We start from the raw sequence: 27,815 nt of genomic DNA, 5'->3' as shown, positions 1-27,815 counted from the left end.
CTGGAGAGGTGGGAGGGCTCCAGAAGTTCTGACCTTCAGAACCTCCCTAGCCTGTCCTGAGGTGAACTCACAGGCTGACTCATCCCAGGCTGTTACTCAGCCTTTAACTAACAAAAACTCCACCTAACTAAGCTAGAGGGCATTACAACGGGATTCGATGCACAGAAGCCAAACTACCTACATACAGTTGTGTTCAAAATAATAGCAGTGTGTTGAAAAAAGTGAATAAAGCTCAAAATCCTTTTAATAGCTTTTATTTCCATACACACAAATGCATTGGGAACACTACACATTCTATTCCAAATCAAAACATGAAGAAAACTATATCACATTTATGTTGTTCCTCTAAAACAAATTGAAGAAAAGTGAATATTAGACTGTTCAAAAAAATAGCAGTGTTTGTATTCTTCTTTACAAACTCAAACATTCACTATATAAACTGAAAAATGTTTGAAGATTTTGCTTTCCTTTGAATCACTTAATTAATATTTAGTTGTATAAGCACTGTTTCTGAGAACTGCTGTATATCTGTGTTGCATGGAGTCAACCAACTTCTGGCACCTGTGAACAGGTATTCCAGCCCAGGATGATTGGACTACATTCCACAGTTCTTCTCTATTTCTTGGTTTTGCCTCAGAAACTGCATTTTTTATGTCACCCTAAAAGTTTTCTATTGGATTAAGATCCGGGGATTGGGCTGGCCACTCCATAACGTCAATCTTGTTGGTCTGGAACCAAGATGTGTGTTTGGGATCATTGTCTTGTTGGAACACCCATTTCAAGAGCATTTCCTCTTCAGCATAAGGCAGCATGACCTCTTCAAGTATTCTGATATATTCAAACTGATCCATGAACTCTGGTATGCGATAAATAGGCCCAACACCGTAGTATGAGAAACATCCCCAGATCATGATGCTTGCACAACCATGCTTCACTCTCTTCACAGTGTACTGTGGCTTGAATTCAGTGTCTGGTGGTCGTCTGACAAATTGTCTCCGGCCACTAGACCCAAAAAGAACAATCTTACTTTCATCAGCCCACAAAATGTTGCGCCATTTCTCTTTAGGCCAGTCAATGTGCTCTTTGGCAAATTGTAACCTCTTCAGCACATGTCTTTTTTTCAACAGTGGGACTTTGCGGGGGCTTCTTGCAGATAGCTTGGCTTCACATAGGCGTCTTCTAATTGTAACAGTACTCACAGGGAACTTTAGACCTTCTTTGATCTTCCTGGAGATGATTGTTGGCTGAGTCCTTGCCATTTTGGCTATTCTTCTATCCATTCGAATGGTAGTGTTTCACTTTCTTCCACATCTTTCAGGTTTTGGTTGCCATTTTAAAGCATTTGCGATCATTTTAGCTGAGCAGCCTATCATTTTCTGCACTTCTTTATATGTTTTCCCCTCTCCAATCAAGGTACGCTGTTCTTCTGAACAATGTCTGGAACAACCCATTTTCCTCAGAATTTCAGAGAGAAATGCACTGTAACCAGCATGTACAACTTTTGCTGCCTTCCTTCCTTAAATAAGGGCAATAATTGCCACCTGTTTTTCAAAGAATGAATGACCTCACTAATAGAACTCCACACTGCTATTATTTTGAACATGCCCCTTTCAATTAGTGATTTAATTACACAGAATCAGCAGCATGCATGTCATGACTGTTGAGTCTGTTGGATTTCTATCACTCTACTACACCTGCTAGTAAATTATTTGCCATGTAGAAATATCATTTCTACCAAAAACAGTGATTGATCAGCTAAGTGGTGTCTGACTGCTATTATTTTGAACACAACTGTACATGTTGCCTTGAGCCTCATTCATACTAGCACTGTCATACCTGTGTTTAGAGGATATATGTCAAAATACATATAAATGCATATAATGATTTTTCAGGCCAGGTTCACATCTATCCATGTCTGCTTTTGTTCATTTTTAGTGTGCTTTTTTTAAAGTGATTGTAAGGGCATAATATAAAAAAAAAAAAACAACACTAAAAAAACAAACATTCCTATTCTTACCTGCTCTTTGAAATGGTTTTGCACAGAACAGCCCAGATCCTCCTCTTTTCAGTTCCCCCACCGCCACCCCTGGCTCCTACCTCCTGTTGGGTGCCCCCGCAGCAAGCAGCTTGCTATGGGGGCACCCGCTGCTTGTGTGTCCATTCACACAAGGAGCCTCGGCTCGATCCTGCCCTCTCTCTCTTCTGATTGGCTTACTTGCTGTCTCAGCCAATGAGAAGAGGGAGTCCTGAGATAGGCAAGATTCCACTGCACATCGCTGCTTCAAGAGGGGCCTTAGGTGAGTTTTAGGGGGACTGTGGGGGATACTGCACACAGGTTTTTTATCTGCATGCAGGTAAAAAACCTTCAGTCTTTACAACCACTTTAACATTTATTTTTATTTATTACAGGTACTTATATAGCACCGCCAATTTACACAGCTCTTTACATATATATTGTACATTCACATCAGTCCCTAACCCTCAAGGGGTGTACAATCTAAGGTCCCTAATTTACATTTATACATACATACGAGGGACAATTTCGACAGGATCCAATTAACCTACCAGCACGTCTTTGGAGTGTGGGAGGAAACCGGAGAAACCCATGCAGGCACAGGGAGAACATGCAAACTCCAGGTAGGTGGTTCCGTGGTTGGGATTTGAATCAACAACCCCAGTACTGCCAGGTGGATGTGCTACGATGTAGCCACTGTGCTGCCCATCCCTTATAATGTCTGTACAGTTATTTTCATTATTCTGCTGGGCATCACAGCCCATAAGATGAAAAACAGACATGCCTTATTTTTCAAACTAGCACCATGCTACAGAGATCTGAACCACCTCACTGAATAGCATTGCTTCTATGACACATCCGTTGTTTTTTTACAACACATGCATCAAAACGTGAAAGTTTGAGAGGGTTCTCATTGGTGTCATTCACACTGTGCATTTACCTTCGTTTAGGTACAGCCAATTAAGCTGTTTTTAGAGAACATTGAATACTGTGCGTCCAGGATCTGACTAGTAATACTAAGGCCTCTTTCACACTGGAACTGTCAAAGCTGAGTTTATATACCTCTAGAGGATATTTCTAAACATGGTATGATTTTTCTATAGTGCCATTCGCACTGTGCATTTACCTGTGTTTGCTGCAGTCAGTTTAGCTGCATTAAGAGATAATAGAATTCTGTGCATCCAAGATCTGATTAGAAACCCAAGGCTTCATTCACACTGGCACTCCAGCCATGACATTCAGCTAATCTACTGATGATACTCATGTGTATGCACTGTACTATACTGCAATATGTGGATATTTTGGAACCAGCACAAACTGCTATAAAAAATGTGAGCATCTGAAGCCATAAACCGTCTCCTGAGACACTTGTAGATTTGTGGTTCACAGATGCAGCGAGAAGCACGTGACGCGTTCCTCTCCCCTGCGCCACAAATAACTCTTAGCTATTTAAAGCCTCTGAAAGCACCTATTTACAAATCTGCTAATGAGTTTACAATACTACAGCTGCTGTTGTAATCGATTCATCCGATACCGCGGATCTTTCCTGACTGAGAGGCTGCTCTGCAGCACTGTGAATGTGTGACGTTCGCTGCACTGCAGTAGGCCCACTTTAACGCTCTCACTATTTTTATTTGCATATATTAAATGTCACTTTTATCCTCGCACTAAGACTAAGTGTATACCAGTACTGGCTACACATACACATTCAGTGCCTGTTTACTAATGCAAGTTTGTCCCAGTGTCAACAAGGGGTCTGAAGAAGCAGACAATACAGTTTTCAAAAATGATCTTTTATTCAATATACACAGAATAAAAACATATGAAAAAAAACAAAATAAAAATGTTTAATGTGTGGCCAAAAATGGAAGTGGTATATCTCATGTGAATTAGGAATCTCACCGCAAGGTCAGCATCCCAGATAAATGCTTACAGGCAATAGAATATAATATGGCTTGTGTACTTCTTTATTCACAGAGACCTGCCAGAGATACAGCTTTCTGGTTAGACTTAAAGTGGTTGTAAACAGTTACATATACCCAGTGAAGTCACTTGCACCTGTTTATCTGCAGTCTTCTCTTCTCTACATCCGTTCAAAGTGCTGAATTTATAAAGCTTGTCTGAGCTGCCAGGAAAAAAAAAAGGGGGCAGAGAGCTGCAATTACACTCTGCAGAGCTTAGTGAAGAGAGCTCTGAGAGCTGATTGTAGGGAAGGGACACACCCCCCCTCCACACATCTCACAGGGGTGAGGCTGTCACTCTGGAGGAGCTCCCTCCCCTGTCACCATTTTTCTCTTGGTGTCAGGAAATCTTGTCAGAAGTGATTCATGCTGATAGCAGAGGAACGAATCATCAGACAGATATGACACTTAGTGCTCCTAATTGAGACAAGTACATGCTATAGAGGGATATGCTTTGTTCATATTTCATGTCAGAGGTTTCCAGCCACTTTAAAGTGGAAATTTACCCATAACAATGTGATAAAACAATGTTTTTTAGCAAGGAACATACATTCCACATTAATAATTATGTTATCAAAATTAGTATGTGCTGTAAATTGCCTCCAGCATTGTTCCAGTTTCTTTTTGCAGGAGGCTGCCATTTTGCTGAAGCCCAGAACCTCTGAACAGCAGTAAATTTTTGGCTGTCAGCAAATCGGCCTCTACATTTCTGGCACAGTGCCGAAAAATAGAGAGCAACTGAGCATGTGCAGAGCAGGTGAAGTGTATTACTAGATTTTAACAAGTTCCAATATGATGTCCACCTGGATCGGCAAAAGCCCGCCCTGCCGTCATTGTGCCATAGGCCAATTGGGACTTTCATCGATCCAGGTGAATATTATATGATGTCCTGCTGAATCGCACCTCATGTGCGCCCGCAGGGCCACGCTGTGGCGTGATCTGTCACCAGCTGTGTCCATCAGACACAGCCGATGACTGATCAGTGTACCAGCCCGATGCTGGTACTACGTGACTGCTGTGACCAATCACAGCAGGTCACATGACAATTATAAACAATGGATGGCTTCCTTTCATGTCATTCATTATGTACAATTGTGTTGCTGTGATTTGTCTTTAGTGGTGGCCAATCACAGCTGATCACAATGGAAAAAACCTGAATGAATCAATTTCATTCAGTAAAATGCTTGCTTATAGCAATGAAAGAATGACAAAAAAAAATTACAATTTCAAAAAATTCACCATGCCTCTTACTAAATACCTTGGACTGTCTAATTTCAAAAAAGGGGTAATTTGGAGGATATCTGTACTGTCTTGTTATTTTTTCGGGCCTCAAGACATGAGATGAGGCCGTGAATACATCAGGATTGATTGATTTTCAGATGTACAGTTGCAAGAAAAAGTATGTGAACCCCTTGGGATTACGTGGAGTTTTGCATGAATTGGGCATTAAATGTGCTCTGAACGTCATCTAAGTCACAACAATAGAAGAACACAGTCTGCTGAACATAATACTACACAAACATTAGATGTTGCCATGGTTTAATTGCACATAACATGTAAACATTCACAGTGCAGGGAGGAAAAAGTATGTGAACCTTTGGACTTAACTGGTTGATCCTCCTTTGGCAGCAATAACCTCAACCAAACGTTTCCTGTAGTTGCAGATCAGACCTGCACAACGATCTGGAGTAATTTTGGACCACTCCTCTTCACAAAACTGTTTCAAAATGTTTGGTGTGAATCGCTCTCTTAAGATCATGCCACAGCATTTCAATCAGGTTGAGGTCAGGACTCTGACTGGGCTACTCCAGAAGGCGTATTCTGTGCTGTTGCAGCCATTGTTTTTTTTTAATTACTTGTATGCTTTGGGTCAAGGTTGTTGTTTGAGCTGTGCTGGAACAGGATGGACGTTCGCAACTTTGAATGTATGTAAGCAGTAATAAATTTGTTTTTAATACTTGCACACTCCACTGATCTGGCTCTTCTTTGCCCTATGAGGATCGGGGAACAATGGATTGAGTTATCCGCATGGGGAAAGCTGTAGTACCCCAGAGTATGTGTAATGTCTATCTGAGATGAAAGAGGGTAATAGAATTTAACCCTACCAGAGTGGTGGCACTGAGGTGGATTGTGGATTGGTTTAAATTTACAAGTTGAACACTTGCTGTACATTTATTTTCTAGAGTGTTGGCACTTTTTGCATATATTTCAGAAGCTTAGTTATTTGCTGTGGATTTCACCCCACGAGTGGGTTGTGCATAAGCATTCACCATATTTATTTATTTTAGTTTTTTACACGTGAGATTCACCAGAAGTAGTGATTTATTTATATATATTAATTTTTTATTTTTTTTGCACGAGTGTTTACTTGCATGGTATCACAAAATTTATTGTTGTTAAAAGTTAATGCACTATATTTAGTTTACTTTTTTGGAGGTTTCTTGGATTTGAAGTGATGAATGGGACAATTTTCAATGTTTGAAGACTCAATAATAGTGTGGACTTATGGTGGACTATTTTGAATTGATTTAGGGTTTTGCATTTAGTAGTTTGAAGAAAAGGTTTGCTATATACTTATACTTTCAAGGGTGAAAGGTTTACTTTTCTTTGGGATATTTAGAGAATTTGTTTATGATGTACACAGTAATGTATATCCCGGCTCCCCTGTACTCCATTATAGCGATATGACATGTACACAGTAATGTATATCCCAGCTCCCCTGTACACCATTATAGTGACGACATGTATACAGTAATGTATATCCCCCCTCCCCTGTACACCATTCTAGTGATGACATGTATACAGTAATGATTACGGTGTACATGTCATATCACTATAATGGAGTACAGGGGAGCGGGGATATACATTACTGTGTACAGTTTTATATTTTGGACTATTTATTCTAAAGAATAATGTAATTTCATAAGCTTAAAGGGGGCGTGGTTGGGGGGCGGGGGTGGGGTTGGGGGCGAACCTGGGCAAGGTTGGGTGGGGCAACAGGTGTCGAGTAAGTTTTATGACCGGCTAGTAGGTCTGGACTCGAAATTTTAATCCCTGCAGTATTGTATGACTGCTGTGACAATGCGAGGCTCTGTCACTACAAAAATGGCCAGGAAAAAGACACCGAGTTTGCATATCTGCTTAGTGCAATGCTACAAAGCAGAGATTTGGAGTGGAAAAAACTGTGCAGTTTTCTCTGGATCTGGATATTGCCAGATGGGGCTCTGTAGTTTGGAGATTCCGAAGATTCTTGGGCAGAATGGAATCTCGAACCTTGTGTCTGGGTGTTGTGAACAACCAGCAGGGTGTGTGCCCAGGTGCACACGGACCTTATAAAAGTGGGCTTGTGAGAGCAGTTGGTGGTGGAGGTGCAATAGCAGTTGCTATTGCAAGCCTGAAGAAAGAACCCTGTCAGGAGAGTTGGAAGTGCCTGGTGGAGATTACAACCCTTGTAAGAGGGATTCTGGGCCCAAGGACTGGGAAAGTCTGGTCAGCTATGAGAGTCTGGGAGACCAAGAGAGGGTTTGGAGACCAAGGAAGCTGAAGAGACCAAGGGGCTGGAGGGAATCCGTGAGTCTCTGGAGGAAGCAAGCTAAGGTACAGTGAAAACTCTGCCAAGAGGCCATGTAGGGCCTGAACAGCAAGGAGCTGTCACCTAGGCTGAGAGAGCTTGAATAGCCAGTGGTCTGGGAGACCAAGCCAAGCAGAGGTACTGCTAATTAGAGAGCCAGGTGGCTTGGCATTTTCATTGTGTATTATTTTTAGTGAAGGTGAAACCTCCTGTGTGGGGAAACCTTGTGTTGAAAGAACTTTTCTGTTACTGTTTAATAAAAGTGGGCTACCAGGCCCTGAATTTTAGTTCTTGTCTGGTGTGAACGCACTAAAAAAATGCATCTATCACTGAGCTAAGCATATCCCATATCACAACATGCAATTGCCATTTAATTACTTCCATTTCGGACACTTTTACCCCCTTCCTGTCCAAGCCAATTTTCAGCTTTCAGTGCAATCACACTTTGAATGAAAATTCAATCAAAAGCAGTAAAGCAGTATCAAACTCCGTTAAAGGTTTTGTTTTTTTTCTAATGTGCTCCTAGGGGGTTTACGCCATAACATTCTAGTATGCACAGCATATTAGCACATTATTACAGACCTACCTGTCAAAGCAAGCCTAAGGGCTCATTCACACTTGACTTTATTTCTAACTCTTGCCAAACGCCCCTATAGCATTTGACAGGCGTTAGGCAGGCTTTTGGGAAGCGTTTTTAACGCTCCTCAAATGCTCCCCAAACACCCTATGCATGGTTTTGAGGTGGTTGATAGGCATTTGCCAAGCGTTAAAACCACACCACAAATGCCTATAATGAAGTTAAATGGTATTAACCCTCCACAACCGTGTCGCAACCGCACCGCAAACGCCTGCCAGGCGTTTGAGGTGTGGCACCATAGACTTGAATGGGAAGCTTCTACTCCTCCTGACTCAACACGAGGCGTCAGTTTTGCCGCTAACGCTTCAGTATGAACAGCACTGTGTGCTGCCATGCGCAGAATTTTCATAGGCGTTTGAGAAGCATTAAAAACGCTTCCCAACCACCTGTCTGACGCCTGCTGACAAAGCTAGTGTGAATGTAGCCTTACAGTGCTGCACTGTCAGCACTCAGATGCTTGTGCCTTCACATGGTCTTCCTTCTGGATTTGCTCTCCTTGGCCAATTGAATGGCCGGGGTGCAGTGACATCACTCCCATGCATGCGTATGGGAGTCGCTTAATCACTGCACAGAGCAGGTGCCATAAACCTGCTCTGAGCTGCGCATGAGCAGCTCAGTATACAAGGCAGCTGACAAAATCATTTATGATAGAAAAAACAATAGGGTCTCTTCTATAATAAAAACCCTACCTGTCAGCATAAAAAAAAAATAGTTTAAATACCACTTTAAGCAGAGAACACAGAACATGCAGGTATAACAGACCCAGTATGAAAAAGACCTTATTAAGTATTCCAGCCAATGATTCCTAACTATAATGACCTCAATCCACCTAAAACAGGAACATCACACACTACCAAAGCATCAACAGACAAATGCAAATACAAATTGTATTGAATATTGGATACCACAAAAGCCCATCAACTTTTGAATGCAGTACATTTTATTATGTACTAGCCTGCACTTATACGAAGTATATTGTTTGATTGGGACTACATAGGAGCAGTGACATCATAGGTTTTGAAACTAGTCTAGTGTTACAATGGCAGGTACAACATGCAACACTTATAGCCAGGTGACAATCTACCCCATGGAAGCATCCTATATACCCATAATATACCGTATTTTTCGCTCCATAAGACGCACCTGACCATAAGATGCACCTAGGTTTTAGAGGTGAAAAACAAGAAAAAAAAATATTCTGAACCAATGGACTGCAGACACAGTACAGGGGATGACCAGAGACTGCGGACACAGTGCAGGAGATGACCAGAGACTGCAGACACAGTGCAGGAGATGACCAGAGACTGCAGACACAGTACAGGAGATGACCAGAGACTGCGGACATAGTACAGGAGATAACCAGAGACTGCGGACACAGTACAGGAGATGACCAGAGACTGCAGACAAAGTACAGGGGATGACCAGAGACTGCGGACATAGTGCAGGAGATGACCAGAGACTGCGGACACAGTGCAGGAGATGACCAGAGACTGCGGACACAGTGCAGGGGATGACCAGAGACTGCGGACAGTGCAGGGAATGACCAGAGACTGCGGACAGTGCAGGGAATGACCAGAGACTGCGGACAGTGCAGGGGATGACCAGAGACTGCGGACAGTGCAGGGGATGACCAGAGACTGCGGACAGTGCAGGGAATGACCAGAGACTGCGGACAGTGCAGGGAATGACCAGAGACTGCGGACAGTGCAGGGAATGACCAGAGACTGCGGACACAGTACAGGGAATGACCAGAGACTGTGGACAGTGCAGGGAATGACCAGAGACTGCGGACAGTGCAGGGAATGACCAGAGACTGCAGACAGTGAAGGGGATGACCAGAGACTGCTGACCTTTGGGGAGGGAGGGGGAGCGGGTACCTGAATTTGACAGGTACCCGCTCCCACTTCCGCGGAGCTGCCTTCCCTCTTCTTCCCGGGCCGGCTTCTGTGACAGCCGGGTGCCCACTGCGCAGGTGCGAGAAGCGCTTCGCTTTGTGAATGGCCTGGAGCCTTCTGGGACCTTTCATGTGTCCCAGAAGACACCGGATCATTCACAAAGCGCAGCACATGCGCAGTGGGCACCCGGCTGTCACAGAAGCCAGCGCGGGAAGACTGTGCAGCGCTGGAGCGAGGAACAGGTAAGGCCCTGCAGGAGACAACAGCTGAGCGGCCGGCCCGGTATTCTGACATGGTGGCCGCAAAAATACCGGACCGGCCGCTTTATATTCGCTCCATAAGACGCACTGACATTTTCCCCCCTTTTTGGGGGGGAAAAAAGTGCGTCTTATGGTGCGAAAAATACGGTAACTAGAGAAGTGAATAATTCTCACTGACACTCATGCAATGTTAGAGGGTACTGAGGTGCTATGCAGTTTTTCCCTTGAACTTCCTAGTGGAAAGCCATATTTTGAGCACCAGAAGACTGATCAGTTTGGGATACAAAATGTAATTTTAAGATATAATTCATAAATGGGTGTAAAAGGGATTAGGTTGGTTTAAATTGTACAATTATCTCATAAAAAAGATGAGACTTCGATGTTTGCTCATCTTAATGGTTTAGTCTATTATCAAAAAAAGCAGCTGCATACATGCAGTCTCCACCCAAGGTAACCAGGTTTTCTTAATGCGTTTCACTCTAATGGACTTGCTCACAAGGTTCCTTGTGAGCAAGCCTATTAGGGTGAAACCCATTAGGGAAATGCAGTTCGTTTGGGCAAAGACTATGTATACAACTGCTTTGTTGATAATGGAATAAGCCTTCAAGATGAGCAAACATCAGTTATGTACTTATGCTGAAGCGAAGGTGGGCTGCAGACCTGGATTGACCATGAGTGATAAGAAATGGGGGTCTGGAGTGGTGCCATGGATTTAGGTATGTAAACAGATCTGGTTTTCAGTGAACAGATTCTTTGAGGTCAGTAGGCGTTTGTGGTGGTGGTGGTGGGGGGGCATGCTGTGGGGAAGGTTAAGTGTTGAGGGCTCTTTTGAGTGGATGGTTATTTCTTGTGCTCAACCAAGGAAAAGTTAAGTGCAATACTTTGTATTTAATATAAATGAATTACATGCTACAAACCTACATTTTGCAGTGAAACCAGCTTGATATTCCCTTCAAAGATAATACTATTATACACATGGGTCAAGGTCATTTTACTATATATTCTTGTTTGCTTTGATAAAACGAAATCCTTATTAGTAGATTTAACCTATTAGCTATGGACTCGCACACATTTCACAATGCCTGCTAAGCTCCCAATCTCAATTTCACCCTTTTGTTCCCTGGAATGCAGTCATACTTTAGACCTGATATAATTATGAGTCCATCTGGCTATTTCCTTGAAGCAAAAGTATGGTATTTTCAGGGAGCATATATTTTGAACTGTTATTGCACTGTTTTGCTTTGCAATTAATTTTTATATCAATTTTACATGCATGCTTCATACATTTTTTTGCAGGAAATAATATAGGTTATCCAACTAATATTATATGCTGTTGGACACATTATGTGTTTTATGACTTATACATATAGTCATTTAATTGCAATGTCCCGTGGTGTGGCCGTCGTGATCTGTATTCCCCTTTTCTTTCTCGGTGGTGTCTCCCGTGATATCGTTTGGATTATATTCCATCGAGTACAACTAAGAGATGGTGCGTGCTGATTTGGAGGTTTATACACTTCATGGTGGGTCCCTTATTTTACAAATTATTATGGCACTAGGGTGTGATATATAGTATGTTTCTATTTGCTCATACAGTCATCCATTGCAGTGACCTGGGATGTGCCCTGGTGATTCAAGGCCTTTTTCTGGGGGTTTCCACTGTCTGGGTTCGGTTGGTCCTCAGTCATACGAGGCGACATTTTGAAGCATTATGTTTTCTAATCAACCGTTCTTTGTGCACTTTCATGTATTGTAAGTATATCTACAGATTACAAGGTATTAAATGTTATGGATATGAGACTTGTTCCAAACAAATATGCTCAATCTTGTAGATGATGCCATCTATATGCAGAGTTCTCTCTTTCCTGAGGAAGGGGTGGAACCACTCTGAAACGCGTTGGAAGAATTAGAATAATATCTCTGCATTTATTGTACATTAATGATGATACCATAATTCATATCCACTATGGCCATTCAAACGGTCATACTGGGCGTCTTTTTCATGTACATTCATATTCTGGTTTCATACTGTACTATGACTTTGTATGATGTATTGTATGTCTATGTGTCAACAATTTTTCAAAAATAAAAATTTTTACGTTAATATTTTTGGTACCATTTAAGCCTTCAAAGTCCCATGTCCTAGGGGGTCCCTCCTTCTTAATCTTAATCTAATTGTTATCTACTAGAGTGAGCAAACACATTCTGAAAACACTCCCAGGCAGGTAGTTTTCAATGAGTTGGTTGGCTTATAGACTTGCATTGTGAAAAGAGGCAAAAAATGGAACTATTGTGCAGCTCAACAAAGCAAGAAGTGCAAGTGAAGTATGCACTGAGAACACATAGGTGCGCCCATGTATATATGTAATCACAAACTATATATAGAACCAACATTTAAAAAAGAAGACATAATTACACACTGTCTGAAAAGATGGCGCAAAGGTTGCAGTTTGAATAAATAGGTATTTTCAGCAAGGAAGTTAAGGCTAGCCTGGTAAACATGTTAAAAGAAGCTTAGGACTCAACCAGCTGGCTATAAATAGTGAATACTGAAATGTGATATTTCATATGCTCCTGACAAAAAATGTTTTAGCCCTGATCATAAAGAAAAAAAGTTCTCTCTCTGTATATTTACTGTATATATAACAGAATACTAGAACTAGAAGGCCCTAGTTTAAATAATTTCCTAGGGTATTGGTGGTGGTGTATAGTGATCATTGGTTTTTGGGATATTTCCATTTGGTAGCGGTGCAATGATTCATATGCTGGCCCACATGCCCAAGCCCCTTAGTATGTAGCAAAAAGTATTGAACTTTTTTGTCTTTTTTGTTCTATTTTTTTGTTCTGCTTAGTGAAAGAGCTTAACCTGTTCTATCAAGTTTTTGCTTTACCTTAGGTATGGGTGACAAAGGTTTTGTGCCACATTTATGAGAAGAGGGTGAGTGAGAAACACTGTCCAATGTAATGTGGGTTACAGTAGAAAAGATTAGATGTCAAGGAAGAATCTGTAAATATTTTACAAAGATTTGATGGAATTAAAGGTGAAGTCTAACCAAAGCTTTTTTGGCTGTACTTGTCCTATAGACCACAGGAGTACAGTCCATTCTTAACTCCTGTGACCCGCTTTCAGCCGACAGGGGTCTAAAGCCCCCTGTCGGCTGAACTCAGAGCCAGAGTAGGCTCTGAAAACATCCCGACCATATGGTTGGGATCCACCCAGATGTGCTCAGTTCTGGTTAATGACCACTCAGGTATGGAACAGAGCATCGTGAGAGAGGGTCACATGCCCCCATATCTGAAAGTACTGGGTATTTTACAGGGCTGTGTGGGAGCACCAGGAACATTGACCATTGACATAAGAAGGAAGTCACTCCAGGTTCCTAACTGGTAGAGGTAATTAAAGTGGCTGTAACCCCTTACATATACCCAGTGAGGTGACTGACCTCAGGTGATACACAGAGATGAAACAAATCCTCCTATATATGTTGCACCTGTCTAGCTGAAGTTCATCCATTCAAAGTGCTGAATTTATAAAGCTTGTCTGAGATTTCAGAAAACAGGGAGCTGGGAGCTGAATTTACACATTGCAGAGCTCAGTGAGGAGAGCTCTGAGGGCTGATTGGAGAGAAGAGACACACTCCTTTCTCACAGCACACAGGAACAGAGCCGAGTCTGTCAATCTGCTGGAAGTTTCACCTGTCACCATTATTCTCTTAGGGTCAGGAAAACTTGTCAGAAGTGATTTATGTTGATAGCAGAGGAAGGAAGCAGCAGACAGAAATGACACTTGGTCCTCTTATTTGAGACAAGTACACACTACAGAGGGCTATGCTTTGTTTATGTCTGAAGATTACAACCACTTTAAACCATGGTTTCCCTGCCATTATAAATGTGTTTCTGTCGAGAGGGATTGCCGTCAATTTTCTTTAGTGCCACTTAATCGATTTAGGTCCTTGAAAGAAGAATGTTGGGGACTTTTACATTTTTGATGTATTAAATATGTGCATAATCTATGCAAGTTCCTAGGGCTGTACACTTCAGTGGTTGCACATAACCTGCAATGTATGCTTTTCAAAATCATTCATGGCTTTCCTGCAAAATGATTACAGTCCTCCATCATTCACTTATGCCATGGACAGCATGAACTTTAGTCTTTTATCAAAGAACATACAAGTATTTCTTCAAGGGTTACATTTGCTTTTGTTGATTTTCCCTCTATCTGCTGGCAGTCAGATGCATGGTCGGAGCACTCTTTCAGGAAAATAATACTTTCTAAACTTCTGTGCAGTTTGGCATCGCATGTGTTACTGGCGAGACAGAGCCATAGAGTAATAGCAAGTTATGTGTGATGCTATCTCAGATTTCATGTTAGGAGGGAGATGTAGTGACTGAAATTGTGCGGTGACACCTCTGAATAATGTCAACAACCTGCACATGGTATTATGAGGAGAGGTAAACATACATGATAGGAATGGTGGAGGAAGCAGTGGTGGAAGTCAGAAGGACAGGAGAAGTGTACATAAGGGGACGTCTACTATATTCAACTGATATGTCAACTATGTCTGCAGCTTATTCTCAGGTGACTTCATGCTTTGGAAAGCTGATACTTTTCTGCTTATGAAGAAAAGACCTGCACAGACGGCATATTTTAGCACCATCTTGAATATTTGTGAATTGGATGCCTTTTGAACTGCATCAGATTCACATGACATGAACCAAAAGGCGTTTGTATAAAGCCTATTCACATATGTCCGGACCGACTACAGTGCGTTTTTTAAAAAGTCAGGTATGATTTTCAGTCCAGTTCAAGTGTGATTTCCAGTGTCATACACTTTAAACATTCACACGTAAACTGCTGAACAAAATCACACCAGACTAAAAATTGCACTGAAACCATACCCACGCATATGTGGACCCGCTCTTAAGGAATAATTGTAATTTTAACACCAATGTGTTCCTTTTAATAAAATAAAGAAGGTCAAGCAACTTTTCAAATATAACTCCTTGGCTCTAAAGTTGGCCATAGACATTTCGAATTTGGACCAATTCAGCAGGGACCATTCAACATGGGTAGGTTGAATGTACCCAAGTTGACCAATCAACTTGTGTACAACCAGCCTGCTGTATTTTTCATGTGATTATTGCTAGTGGCTGTTATAGCCGCTAACAATAATCAGGTTCTTCTCCTGGATGGGGATTTTGTTAACACTGCAGCCCATGGTTGCAGCAAAGAAATTCACACCATCTATTGCCTACCTAACTTGCCTTGTGACTACATGTCGAGCCATTGTCAACCCTGTTCCATTTACATTTAATTTGTCTGCATCTACAATCTAACCACATACAAGGACTGAGGACAAGGTAATTATCTGCCTCACATACCTGCTTTAGTCAATCTCTTTACAGCAGTAAATGAGTAACACAATTGCGCAGTCATGAAATTTACATCCTTTTTTTTTCCCACACGAATTGAGCTTTCTTTCGGGGGTATTTGATCGCCTGTGTGGGGTTTTTTTTGCACTTTAAGAAGACCGACAATTTTGAGAAAAAAACTATTTTTTTACATTTTGATATTAAACATGTCCAGTAAAAAAATGAAATCAAATTTAGGCCAAAATGTATTCTGCTACATGTCTTTGCTACAAAAAAACATCAGATTACGTGTAAATTAAATGGTTTAGGTGAAAGTTTTAGCATTTACAAATGGCAGCATAGATACTGGAATTTTTATTTTTATTTTTTACTAGTAATGGCAGTGATCAGTGACTTATAGCGGGACTACGGCAGGCATTATGACACTGGGGGGAACTGACTTGGTGTCACTGACATTGTCCGTGCTTAAAAAAAAAAGCAAAAAAAAAAGCAAAAAAAAAAGCACTGACACTGTACTAAGGGCACTTGGCAGGAAGGGGTTAACATGAGGGGCAATCAAAGGGTTAACTGTGTGCTGTTTTACTTATGTCTGTATTTCACTGTAATCATACTGCTTTGGATGGCTGTGCTGTGCATAGCCATCCAAAGCAGTGTGCATGAGTGGACAGGGACGAGAACAGTATTGTTTGCATACAGTTCTCATCCCAGTCGGAGAAGCTTGGCAATCACTGGGTGCCGACGAGCAATCACAGGCCAGGACCTAGTGATTGACAGCCACGGCCACAAATGGCAGCTTGGGAAGCCATTATTAACCACATTAAAAATGTCCAGTGTGTATGAGGCCTCAGTGTCTGTTTTTCTCACTTGTTCACATGGTGGTCAATGCAATATTTCCAGTTTTCAGGTTAAGTGAGTTGGGTTTTTGCTTGAATTAATAGTGCCTCCTTGCAGCTGCTTTTCCTTCTCCTAGTTTCCCCACCTCTCCATTCTGCTTTGGGGTTAAGGAGAAGTCTTATGTAAGCTTCAAATTTCAGCTTAGAGCACACAACAGGTTAAGGACATTCTTCCTTTCCCCACACCAAGCACCAATGCTGTTACATGGGAAAAAGATTGAGGCCCAACTTTCTCCTACCTTGCGGATAAGGGTATGTCATTTTGCTTTCCTGAGCAAACCGTGCAGCTGAGAAGTGAAGGAAATGTGAGTATTTTTAAGTCTTAAGTTTATATTTTTTTAAATCAGCACAAGGGATGGCACTTGCATTAAATGAGAAATGTCTTTTGTGCTGGTGGCTGCCCACTATAACTTCTTGCAATAAAAAGAGCTCTATGACTGGAGAACAGGCTGATAAATGAAAGGTCCACCTTCTCCACTCAGTTTTCATTGTGAGAAGCGATAGTACAGCTTTAATGAATGGAACAGGAGTTGAAAGGGCAGGCATGGTCAGCACTTTGGACAAGTGCCTGTAACAGGTTCAGTGGCTCATATTACACCACGCAGAACCAGACGATCACAGCTGTGGAGTATCCGAGGAACAGAGGAATTAACATTTCTCCAAACAGAGCAGCCATCAGCACAAGTGACACTTCTCACTCAGTGGGTGTACTGTCCCTTGTGCTGATTTGTTTTAAAAAAAAAACAAAAACCTTAAGCTTTAAGGCTATTCTCACATGGACATCAGAATGGGACGCTTAGCCGCCATTATGATTGCCTGCCAGGTGCCCACAGCCTTCAGGAAAGAAAGGGTGAGCCTAAAGGCACTTTTCATTAATTGCTTCCATATTTGGTAAGCATGATTAGCAACATTTGTGTCATACTACTCCATTGACTTTTACTACTTCTGGCAGGCCCCCATCTGGGAGAACATTAGCATCAAAGGCCGAACACTATTCTGCATCCATAACCAGCGTGACTTTAATCCTATGCCATATCAGATGGATAATAGAACACCCAGCTCTTCTCTTAAAATGTCGGAATTGCATTAGCAGTGTATTGATTTATTGTACTTGATGTCTGGAGTTAATCTCAGTTTTTCATACTGAATGGTCTTCTGGTCTGTCTATAATGGCCCCTAGTTAATTAATGACAACCTGAGCATTCTTTCTACTTCCCCAGGTTCAGTCTTTGGATTTGGCTCTTTGAGAAGAGAATACATTTGGTGGTACATAGTAAAAAGCGACACTAACAACTTTAATACAACATAAACATATGGTGGGAAGTGAATACATTCTATTAAATGCATGCTTTTGTAAAAGCAGTGTAGGCTGTCATAGTCTGTTCCTTGCCCATACAATAATTCCTATTATGGAGTGGAGACAGACATGTCCTGCTGTCACCTAGAAATGGTTCAGGAGGTCAAATTGTAATATTGCTGCTCATGTTCCAGACACAGCTCAGAGTGACCTCTAGTGGATATTAGCAAGAACTGCAGCTGAACTAGCTCTGTGCTTTAAATGTCACTCATTTAGATACTGTCCATGTGCATAGGTGATGGAAACAACTATAGAAAAATATTTTATACCCTTCTATGTGCACTGCTTTGTGAATATGTAAAAACATTAATATAGGCTGTTAGCAAAGACACTATAGACATCCAACAGGGAACAGTGGGGGCTCAAAATAAATGATCCCATTCGGCCAGCTTTGACAGCTCACACTTATCCAATAGCATAGTTCATATGTTAAACATGGCCAGTTATTTCACGATACTGCTAGTTTCAGTATGTTCATGAGGCCTATCATAACCAGGAAGTATAGTCAGAGATTGTAAAGCCTGTCAGTCAAAGCTGGGATTGGTAGTTCCACTGCCAATGGCTAGCAACAGCTTGTCTACACCAAATACAAATAAAAATGGCTATTTTACATCTCTTCTTTATATTTGACACCCTTGTTTTACAAACATTTAACTGAGGATGCACTAACAACAGGACCAGCAAAGCATTTTGGGTTTTCCGATAAAAGCACAGCAACAGATGCTTCCATTCAGACTATCTCTAACTGAGGCTGTGTTCACACCTTTTGGGGAACCAACAAAGACTGGTGCCAACACAAGCTTGTACCACTCTCCTAAATATATAAAAAAAAAAAAAAAGTACCAGGGGCATTTCGTGGGGCCCCCTACTGATCCCAGGCCCTCGGGCAGCGCCCAAGTGCTCGAATGGTCAGTCCGCCCCAGCTTCTGCCTCTCTCTGCAGTCTCTGCTTTTGCCACCCCATCTCCACTTGACTCAGAGCAGACAAGAAGGCTTGTTATCCCTGCAGGCTCTGCTCATGTAGTGTAATCACTGCACAAGCAGAGATGGATGTGAGTTGACTGCTCACATCCCATAGGACAGGGCACACCTGGCAGGAACCTGCAGCATTTTCTATACAGAAAACTGCGATTTTCCCTCTGTAAAGAACCAATCCTCAATTCATTCAGATAGCAATTATAATTAGCCTACCATAAAGGAGGAAGCAGTTGAGAGCTCCACCTTCTGACTAAAACTTCAAATTCAAAAGAAATATTTCCTATTTTGCTGACCATAAAAAAAATTTAAACTATTTAGAAATGTTGTTTTCTAGTCCTTAATATAATATATCAAGAAAACATATATAAAAACCAGTATATGTTCTATTTAAAGAAGCTATCCAAGCAAAACACAAAATTTAGTGACAGATATTTAAAGTTCACATGCTTTTTGTTCTTGGATGTATTAATTGGAAAACAAAATGATGTTCTATAATTTGAGAATTTATCATTCTGGAAGCCAGGAGAATTTTTCTGTGCATATGAGCACTGGAAGGTTTTACCCCCTTCATGACCAGGTACTTTTTTGCTATTTAGCACTGTGCTACTTTAACTGCCAATTGCGTGGTCATGCAATACTGTACCAAATAGAAATTTATATATCTTTTTTTCCCATACAAATAGAGCTTTATTTTGGTGGTATTTGATCACCATTAGGCTTTTTATTTTATTATTTATTACAGGTACTTATATAGCTCTGTCAAATTATGCAGCGCTTCACATATGTATTGTACATGCACATCAGTCCCTAACCCCCAAGGGGTGTACAATCTAAGGTCCCTAACTTTCATTCATACATACACATACTAGGGTCAATTTAGACAGGATCCAATTAACCTATCAGCATGTCTTTGGAGGAAACCGGAGTACCCAGAGGAAACCTACGCAGGCACAGGGAGAACATGCAAACTACATGCAGGTGTTGCCATGGTTGGGATTCGAACCAACGACCCTAGTACTACCAGGTGGAAGTGCTAACCATTTAGCCACTGTGCTGTATTATATAAACAAAAAAAAACCAACATTTTTTAAAAGAACAAGATTTTTACTTTCTTCTATAAAATATCTAATGTATTTTTTTTTCAAATCTTCATAAATTTATATAAAATATATTCGGTTATGTCTTTGGTAAAAAAAAAAAAAAGTAGATATACATGTGCAAACGTGCTATATGGACCATATTTGTGTTGCACAGGAACTTTCGGCCAACAAGATCCAGAGTTTATACATCAGTACCATGTACAAGGTCCCTGATGTCTTTGGCATGTGGTAAGAGATGAAGCCTGTGTAAGAATGTGCTACTTGGATGGTCACGGGCAGTTTGGTAGATGGTACTACAGATCCGTGTGACAATCCTCCACACACTGGCCAGAGGAACCTGCCCTCACCTGATGTGGTGGGATCTGCATTGCATCACTTTGGCATACAGTCATAAGAAAACAGACCAGTGTAGAGCCCGACAGCAACATAGAAAGGTGACGAACGAAAAAAAGACCAAGCAGTCAATAGTGTCTTCCCTTTTTTTTTTTTGTTTTGCTAATTAATATGTTTTTGTATTTTTTGTTTCTTTTTGTTTTTTCATTAACTTTATTGTCTGAATATAGATCTATGTTTGTCCCAAGCATGTTTGAAACCACTTACTTGTGACTGATTCACTACCTCTGCTGGAAGTCTAGTCCAAGCATCAACTACCCTTTTGGTAAAATAATACTTTCTAAGGTTAGTTATGAACTTTCCTCCTGCTAGTTTGAGGTCATGTCCCTGTGTTCTTTACCTTGGTTTCCTTTTGAAAATACTGCTCTTTTCTTTTTTTCTATTCTGACCGCACATTTGTCTGACTCAGGGGCGGACTGACCATTTGAAAACTCGGGCACTGCCTGAGGGCCCAGGATCAGTAGGGGGCCCCATGAGATGCCCCTGGTACCTTTTTCATAGGTTTTTTTGAGTTTGGGCAAGGACACAGGGGCCCCATAATCCCCTATTGCCCGGGGGCCCCATGAGTTGTCAGTCCACCCCTGGTCTGACTTCACTTGCTGCATGCTTGTTCCAAGTCATGGAATATGACTCACTGAAGTCAAATATTGAAGCCAGAGACTGCCAGATAGTTAGCATTTTCAAATGAGTCAGCTATGGCTGGCTCCATATTTCACTCATACTACTCTTTAGATATTGTGAACAGATAAGGCATTGAGGAAAGTCACAAATACTTACACAAGGTTTATCACATACAGTATTTATTTATGCAGATTTGGCCCTTCTCTGCTTACTGGGCTTCTCCTGCTAAACAATCCCCTGTGCTCTAAATTTACCAATGAGTAAAGCTGACCATACACATAGCATTTTCAATCAGTTTCCATCCACTGGGAATTGCACACACAATGGAAAGTAATTTCTAGAAATTAGACAATCTACCACTCACAAGTTTGAATTGTGAAATCAAAACGGAGAAATAAATTGGCAGCTTCAATACCCATTAGAGGAAGATCAAATCAAACATGGAAAAAGGACTAGAACAATTTCATCAAAACCAATCTGATTTTTCCAGAACACATGGTAAAAACACACAACCTAATAGAAGTCAATGGGGACAGGGCTAAATTTGTGTGTAAACGCAGGTGAACCACGTATGCATCTGTGCAGCCTAAAAATGCAGCCTACCAGTGTGAACCAGGCCTTAGCCAAAGCCCCCATCCACAACTGAGCATTTTTTTTCCTGTTATTCCTGAAGCACAACAATGCTCAGGATAAAGACTCTCATTCTCAATAAGCCTATTCATAATTGATCCTTTTGTCACTTACTAAAAAACAACAAAATCAGAATGCGCTTATATCATATATCGTGCAAAACTGTGCAAAGATTATAAATATATATTGCAAAAAAGAGACCCCAGTGAATCTCTACATAAATTGTTCATATACAAAAGTCCAAAATCCCAAATTATTTCTTCTTAAATCAAATAAATCCACCGTGCTCAATCCACCACCAGATGAATGGAATAAACTCACCAGAGCTAGATGCTGATCAAATTATAAATCAGCACAAGCGTATTTGCTCTGGGAGCGATGAGAAAATCCAAGGAAGCACCCTCCTGTAATTAGAAATCCAGGCACCAGGAGCAATACTCCGCAACCACTCTACGATATGGCCAGGACTTTTTATACAGCGGTCATCCTCCAAACACATGATAGTATCACTCCAAAATAAAGAAAAGGCATGATGGTGCAGTACGTAAAAACTATGTATGTTTATTTAAAATTCATATTACTCACAAAGCAAGTGTCCACCTGACACTGGTATAACAAGCGATAGAGATGCACAAAAGCATGTAACGAACGAACGAACTCCGTTCACTGCGGACACCTCGCCGACAGTTGCCGGGAACGTCCTGACGTCATCCAATAGGCTCCGCCCTACGCGTTTCGTCACACTGACGTCCTCACGGAGCTCCGTGAGGACGTCAGTGTGACGAAACGCGTAGGGCGGAGCCTATTGGATGACGTCAGGACGTTCCCAGCAACTGTCGGCGAGGTGTCCGCAGTGAACGGAGTTCGTTCGTTCGTTACATGCTTTTGTGCATCTCTATCGCTTGTTATACCAGTGTCAGGTGGACACTTGCTTTGTGAGTAATATGAATTTTAAATAAACATACATAGTTTTTACGTACTGCACCATCATGCCTTTTCTTTATTTTGGAGTGATACTATCATGTGTTTGGAGGATGACCGCTGTATAAAAAGTCCTGGCCATATCGTAGAGTGGTTGCGGAGTATTGCTCCTGGTGCCTGGATTTCTAATTACAGGAGGGTGCTTCCTTGGATTTTCTCATCGCTCCCAGAGCAAATACGCTTGTGCTGATTTATAATTTGATCAGCATCTAGCTCTGGTGAGTTTATTCCATTCATCTGGTGGTGGATTGAGCACGGTGGATTTATTTGATTTAAGAAGAAATAATTTGGGATTTTGGACTTTTGTATATGAACAATTTATGTAGAGATTCACTGGGGTCTCTTTTTTGCAATATATATTTATAATCTTTGCACAGTTTTGCACGATATATGATATAAGCGCATTCTGATTTTGTTGTTTTTTATTTTTTCACCAATATTTTTGGGTTAGAAGTTTGCAGCTTTTTATAGAATTATTTTGATGATTGGCGCTTTCTGTTTATTATTATTTTTTGTCACTTACTGCCTGCTTTGTGAAGCTTCTTTGGGGCAGAATCACACTTTTTGGCTTCATAGACTTTAATCACTTCGCCTCTCACACCGGTTCAGACAGAGCAGTTTTTACATTTATGCCATAGACCTGTTTTTCTGGCAGTAACTTTATATGTATTACCGTGTTATCTTTATTAAAAGACATACACACACAAATATATATATATATATATATATATATTTTTATTTTTTTTTCCCAACAATGGCTTTTTTCGCAATCCTTTAGACTATAAAATGCAACAAAATCAAAAACTTTTTTTTCCTTTTTTTTTTTTTTTAAGTAGCATTAGTTTAAAGCAGCGTTACTGCAAATAATAAGTGCACATTTTATTCTCTAATTTGTCCTTTTTTACAATGACACTAAAACTACGATTCTGGTACAAAGCATTGCAAAGCTATTTAGAAATGAAATAAAGTTTGAAATAAAGTTTGAAATAAAGTTTGAAATAAAGTTTGAAATAAAGTTTGAAATAAAGTTTGAAATAAAGTTTGTAATCGATTTTTCATGAAAATTTTCTTTGTTTTGCTGCCAAGAGCTTTATCCTCCAAGAGCTCCCAATCCTCCCCTTTCCCCTCACTTCTATTTGTTTGGAACAAGCTGTGCATGTTCGTTGCGTTCATCCCGGGAGCATGGAAGAGAGGATGGCTACATTTTTACATACAGTAGGACAGGGGTCCTCAAACATTTTAAACACGGGGCCAGTTCACTGTTGGGGGGCCAGACTATAATTTGAAAATATGAACAAATTCCTAATACCACACATCTTTATTTGTAGTGCAAAAAACAGGAAAAAATAATATTTAAAATGCACTGGACACCGCAATGCACTGGACACTGTATTGCACTATAAAAAATGCACTGTACTCTAACACACTGGACACCGTAATGTACCATACACTAACACACTGGACAACAAAATGCACTGTACACTAATGCAGGGCCTAAAATTTCAAGTTTAGACCTACTAGCCAGGCAAAAACCTTACTCTCCTCCAGCTGCCCCACTAAACCTTGCCCAGGTCTGCCTTAAACCCCACCCCCAGCCCTGCCCCCAACCACATCCCCTTAAAGCTTATGAAATTACATTTTTCTTTAGAATAAAGATTCCAAAATATAAAAAACAGCAATTATAACATAGCTTTATTATGTTAATTTAAACATAACAGCAATAGCTTAATAGAGTCTAGAGGGCACGTGGTTAACATAAAACAATATAAACATAAAATGAAAATAAGTGTCCCCATCAGAGTCCTTTACATCGGGTGTTACATTAGGTGTCCCCATCAGAGTCCCCTTTTATATAAGGTGTCCCCATCAGAGCCCCTCTTTACATCAGGTGTCCCCATAAGTGTAACCTCACCCTTCCCCCTTGTACTCACAGATCTTCTTGTCAATGCAGCTTCTCCTTCTTTCCCTCCTTTGGTCATGTGATAAGTCACATGACAAGGGGAGAGAGGAAGGACACTCTGCCTTCACTCCTTAGGGCCGGCTGTCTATTGCTCCCTGCAGGCAGGAGGGAGGAGAAAGCCTAGTCCTCCCTCCAGCCGGTGTCGGCAGCTGATCCGTGACAGGAGCGAAACTGCGATCACTCCGGTCACTGAGGAGCAGCACCCACAGTGCACACCCCCCCCTCAACAAAGTGCTCGGGGCAGGTTGGTGCTGCTGGTAGCCCCCCCACCATCCGATGCGGTGCTGGGACACACTCGCCCCCATGTAATTTTCACTAGCCAAATGCGAGCAGGCGAGTGGAAATTTCAAGCCCTGCACTAATGCACTGGACACCGCAATGCACTGTACACCAACGCACTGGACACCGCAATGCACTGTACACCAACGCACTGGACACCGCAATGCACTGTACACCAACGCACTGGACACCACAATGCACTGTACACCAACGCACTGGACACCACAATGCACTGTACACCAACGCACTGGACACCACAATGCACTGTACACCAACGCACTGGACACCACAATGCACTGTACACCAACGCACTGGACACCACAATGCACTGTACACCAACGCACTGGACACCACAATGCACTGTACACCAACGCACTGGACAACAAAATGCACTATACTCTAACGCACTGGACACCGCCATGAACTGTACACTAACGCACTGGACACCACAATGCACTGTACACCAACGCACTGGACACTGCAATGCACTGGATACGGATACACTGGACACCGCAATGCACTGTACACTAATGCACTAGACACCGCAATGCACTGTAAGGCACTGGACACCGCAATGCACTGTACACCAATACACTGGACACCACAATGCACTGTACACTAATACACTGGACACCGCAATGCACTGTACGGCATTGGACACCACAATACACTAAACGCACTGGACACCGCAATGCACTGTACACTGGACACCACAATGCACTGTACACCAATACACTGGACACCACAATGCACTGTACACTAATACACTGGACACCGCAATGCAGTGTACCTGGTGTGCTCTCCTCCTCTCCTGTCCTGCTGCTCCTTTGGCTGCAGCAGGTTAAATCTGGGGCTTGCAGGATGCCGCTCGCTGGGTCCTCGCAGCCAAGGACCCAGCGAGCAGGCTAGCTATCTTCCGTCTGTAATGTTTTTTTTTCCAGATATTTTTTTTTATTTCTGGCTGGCCCGGCAGGCCGCATGTCTTTGGCGGACCGTATCCGGCCCGCGGGCCATAGTTTGAGGACCCCTGCAGTAGGACAATAAATGTAGCCACCCCAACCTCTAACAGGAAGTTAGATCATAACAACAAAAATAGGACTTTGGAGATTTTGGAGGAGGCTGAGAGCAATGGAAGGTACTTTTAAGAATATATACTTGCATGGAAACTGTGATTTATGCCTTACCATCCCTAAGTCCTTCTAACCTGACCCACTTAGAGTCTTTCAATCTGATCTATGACCTGAGTCTGTGGCCGATACTTCTCCTTCCCCCTCCTCCTTTAGGACTAGTTCACACAGGGCGTAATACAGCTTGTGCCCATATGAGGACTGCGTTTACCCGCAAGTGTTCTGTGCATCCCCATGGAGGCAGTCCTAATGATGTCAACACGAACACAGTCGCTGCTCCCAATTTTAAATCCATGGGGGTGCACAGCTCTGAACGCACACGGTCTGCGCCCACATGGATGGCAAATTGGGAGCATCGGCTGTGTCTGTACATCCACTGCATCCCAATTGACATTAATGGGTCTGCCTGAACAGAGATGCACGGAACACCTGTGTATGCCTGTGCTGATGAACACAGTCCTCATATGACCGTATGCTGTAGTAAGTCCCATGTGAAGGAGGCCTTACCCTCTGTCTTTCCACCCCCTCCCTTTTTGCATCCCCATCCTCTCCCTCTAAGTTAATCAATTTCTGGGTCATTTGGCCCATCCATGTGCCCCTATTCAGGGTCATCGACCCTGGAGACTGATCAGGTTTTTTCCTGTAAACATCTTTCAGATGTTTTGGTCCCTGTGTGGGTGTACCCGTTGCTGTTATTTTTGCTTAAAACAGTTACAAAATTGAACAAGAATACATACTTGAATAGAATGTTCTTTCCTAAAACAGAGTTGAATTATTGCAATAATAAATGTTTATCTATTCTAACAGAAGGTGAGAAAGAGGTAATATTGCTTGCGGCAGTACTAGGCACAGTACCTGTAGGTGGCTTTGTATTCCCTTGATTAAAGGCAAACGTAATCCAGACTAATGATCTCCATTAATTGGTAGAGGCACTCCAAGTGGTGAGCACTACCGGATGAACTCTGGCCATGCACAATATTAAGCCTTGAATGAATCCTTGTGATTTCTCTGTCCTGCACACCCTTCCAGGACACAGGCTTAGTGTCACACGCTCTCAGAATCTTCTCAGGATCCCCCTCCTGCTGTCATTTCTTCACAGCATGTGCGTTCGAGCAATCGATATCTAGAAGGGTCAGAGGCTTCGAGGAGAATTTTTGGTCCCAGCTGACATGGCAGTTGTGAGGGCAAAGTAGTGAGAGCGAAGCAGCCCTGGGCTCAGTAGGGCAGGCTCTCCCTTTGGCTGTTTAAGCATATTCCACGACGACTTTCGCTGACAGCTGTAAAAGTATCCCTATCCACCAGAGCACAGGTTCCTACAGAGGCCTCAGGACTGCAAGGAGGGGGAAAGAGTGGGCTTAATAGGAAGAACATTTAAACAGTAGATCACAGGTGGACTTCTGCTGCTAGGCTCCATATGGCTACTAGAATGAAGCTGTAGGCTCTGAAAACATATCAACTTTACAAAATCTTCAATAAGAGTGGAAGTCTAATGAGCCCCTTCAGCTACAGAGGATGTTTACCCCGTATGGACCTGGGCAACTTTTCTATTAGCTGTAGGCGTATTGCTTTGGTGATTCAGGTGTTCAGTTTAGATCCATCTGTCAGTTTATCAGATGGATCCAGACTGAGCCACAATGTATGTCTATGGGTAGACTGATGTAAATGGATGATTATCCATTTCAGTTCAGGTCCATTTTTTTTTTTTTTTTAAACCAAAGAGCCAGTGTCCAGATCTGGGTACTTGTCTGTTAATTCACTGGATTTATTTATATATACACATATACAC

The 27,815-nt window shown here is 41.9% G+C and overlaps 1 protein-coding gene across 2 annotated transcripts in view; it reads right to left on the bottom strand.

The window, feature by feature from the left end:
• Window positions 1-27,195, bottom strand: part of ZNF385A (zinc finger protein 385A) — a 442,370-nt gene extending 415,175 nt beyond the window's left edge. For both annotated transcript variants that reach the window (XM_089691405.1, XM_089691407.1), the window contains exon 1: window positions 26,885-27,195. The gene's annotated coding sequence lies outside the window, so the exon portion shown is untranslated. The remainder of the gene's footprint in view (window positions 1-26,884) is intronic.
• Between the last annotated feature and the right edge of the window lie 620 nt (window positions 27,196-27,815).

This window comes from Staurois parvus, unplaced genomic scaffold (assembly GCF_062004578.1).
Source record: "Staurois parvus isolate SC_StPar_1 unplaced genomic scaffold, SC_StPar_1.0 ptg000562l, whole genome shotgun sequence".
Lineage (NCBI taxonomy): Eukaryota > Metazoa > Chordata > Amphibia > Anura > Ranidae > Staurois > Staurois parvus.
The sequence above is the reverse complement of the archived record's forward strand: the minus strand, read 5'-3'. Positions and strand labels throughout refer to the sequence as shown.